Here is a 2954-nt window from a genome sequence, read left to right as displayed (position 1 = left end):
ATTAATTAGTGTTTAATTAGTATTTGGATGGATATTCTCTACTCTGAATGGAGTCTACAATTACGAGGTTAGCCAGTCATCCCTTGTCTAAAACAGAATACTCATGGGACATGTCCAAATTTGTAGTGCTGGGAAAGATTTCCTTCCCTACTGGAAAAAAAGAATGAAAGAAACAGAAGGGAATCAAAGTAGATTTTTGTTTAGATGGCAGCACATGAATCATATGTTTAACATACCACTTACGTGTGGCTTATTTTGTTTCTGGCCTCTTAGTCTTCCAGAAATCCATCCATATTTCTATCCAGTTAACAGTATGACAATAATACTTCTGTGAAATTACACACTTTTATTCTTTTCTGCTAGCAAGGACAGAAAATATGCATCCTCAGATAAACTTCAATCCTAACCAAAAATACCCAGTCAGATTAATACAGAGTATTGAACACCCGACTTCCCAACCAATGTGTTCCAAGTCCTGTCATTTCTTTTTAAGAAATGGAATTTCCACTCTGAGCTTGCTGATCTTCTGTTGAAATCCTTGCCTCACCATCTCCTTCCAGGTTAGGTAATGCCTTGAAGGAAAATAATAACTTCTTTCAGGGGTAACTGGTTTACATGTATTCAAGACCTCACTGTATACTAGAGTTGATCTAGGAAATATGGAATGGACCATGATAAGCCCCAGAAGCTGCAACTGAGGTTATATGACCTACTCATTGCTTTTTGAGTTACAGGTCCATGGGGGTGACACTATCCTGTTGAAGAACTGGAACAATATTCCTCAGATGGTTACTTGACCACAACAGAAGCGTTAGGAGGCTATCCAAAGCAATCTAAAAGTTACTTCTTTCTGGGATTCACTCAAATGGTTTGCAAAATGAAAATTCCTGACTTCAGGGGTAAGTTGTTTGGCATTTGTGGGAATACTTTGATTTTTTTTTTTAGGCATTCTTTTTTTTTTGTATATATTTTTATTGGAGTTCGATTTGCCAACATATAGCATAACACCCAGTGCTCATCCCATCAAGTGCCCCCCTCAGTGCCCATCACCCGGTCACCCCCACCCCCTGCCCACCTCCCCTTCCACTACCCCTTGTTAGTTTCCCAGAGTTAGGAGTCTCTCATGTTCTGTCTCCCTCGCTGATATTCCCCACTCATTCTCTCCTTCCCCTTTATTCCCTTTCACTATTTTTTATATTCCCCAAAGGAAGGAGACCAAATAATGTTTGTCCTTCTCCAACTGACTTACTTCACTCAGCATAATACCCTCCAGTTCTATCCATGTTAAAGCAAATGGTGGGTATTCGTTGTTTCTAATGGCTGAGTAATATTCCATTGTATACATAGACCACAGCTTCCTTATTCATTCATCTTTAGATGGACATCATTGTTGTTATAAACATTTAATGGAAAACAATAACCCTGGTAATATGCCAATAAAACAATAAGATAAAATTTCATAAATTAGTTTCATAATTTAATAGTAATAGCCATGCTAATTTTCATTTTAAGAGTAGATACATTTGCTGATAGTTAATAAAAGGGAAACTATCAGCATGTCCAAGTGAGAATATTTGTAGGTGTGTGAGACAGGAAGCATGCTGAAAATATTCTGAAAGAGAATTCTAATAGAATTGCTCACCAAAAAACATTTTCTTGTACAGAGACTTATGCTGTTCTTAACAATAACTGATAAGACCCTTGGATCCAAATAATGTGAACCACAAGGTATTGTGATTTTCCATCAATGTTTGAAAGATAAAAATATTAATATGGACAGCAGATCTTCAAGATAACGCAGCAAAGGAAGCATTATTATGTTACTGTTTGCTGGGCAGCTTTGTAAAATATGATAGGTTGTTCTTAAAATACTCATGTAACAAAAGCTCTCTGGGATATACAATATGATTATACTTCATGTTATTTCTAGCTTTGTACCTGAGAAAACACCCAGATAAACTTAGCAGAATATGGTAAATAAAAACCATATGTTCACCAATCTATTTTTAATATCCACATTGTATAGAATATATGCTTAATATATCTTTTCTCAATGACAGTTTTATGTCTGCTAATAGTTATCTTGACAATCTTCTTGTTATTGAAAATAAGTGGTCAATAATGAAAATGCCAAGGTAGTTAAAAAAGATATAATGACAAAGAAAAAAGTTAATGATTAACTGATTTCGGTTTCATTTCCATCATTTTAAAAAAAAGTAATACTTTAAAGAGAAAGTAAACAGCATGTTATAATTTATTATTAAAATATAAAGGGTAAATTCATATTTTACTGAATTCTTCAGAGCGAAATGTGTGGGCAGGTGTGCATTTGAATCCTAAATTTTTTACACACTTGAACAGATCTACAACTGCTGATTGAAGAATGTTTTGGTGCCATGTGTCCCCTGTAGCCCATCCCAAGCACTCACCGGAGGTGTCTTCATCTGGGCGAGACCTCTCTGGGAACATAATAGCCAAAGAGGGCTGCCATCAATTCCTTCCTCCTGGAATATGCACATTCTTCCTCACATCAAAAGGTAGAATTTAATTCTCCATCCCCATGAAGCTAGGCTGGTGGGGTGGAGACCCTTTGGTCCCCACCTGGGCCTCTTGGAATGCGTGGGATTCCGCCTCTTGGAATATGGCCCTCCAGGCTGTGTAAGAGGCCCTGGTCACCCAGAGAGACCGTTGCAGAGTGTGCTGGTTGCTCCAGCAGAGCTCCCGGAGAGCAGCCCCCACCGCCCGGCCTGGGGGTGAGTCATCCTGGTTGTCTGGCCCCAGCTAGTCTCTCAGAAGATTCCAGCCCCAGCTGCATGAGAGACCCCGAGAGAAAAGTTGCCAGCTGAGCCCAGTCAACCCATAAGATCATGGGTAACAATAGACAATAACCATCCATAAAATTGTTGTTTCAATAAGTGGAAAGATAAATTATCTCATGTCACTAATCTTTGGCA

General features: G+C 38.3%; 1 long non-coding RNA gene across 1 annotated transcript; it reads left to right on the top strand.

The window, feature by feature from the left end:
- Positions 1–571: 571 nt before the first annotated feature.
- On the top strand, positions 572–2453 carry LOC140593951 (uncharacterized). The gene is made up of 3 exons (XR_011994442.1): positions 572–899; positions 1665–1728; positions 2362–2453. It is a non-coding gene; the product is annotated as an uncharacterized lncRNA (long non-coding RNA).
- Positions 2454–2954: the final 501 nt, after the last annotated feature.

This window comes from Vulpes vulpes, chromosome 1 (assembly GCF_048418805.1).
Source record: "Vulpes vulpes isolate BD-2025 chromosome 1, VulVul3, whole genome shotgun sequence".
In the NCBI taxonomy this organism is placed as follows: domain Eukaryota; kingdom Metazoa; phylum Chordata; class Mammalia; order Carnivora; family Canidae; genus Vulpes; species Vulpes vulpes.
Note: the sequence above shows the minus strand (reverse complement) of the source record. Positions and strands in the feature narration are given on the sequence as shown.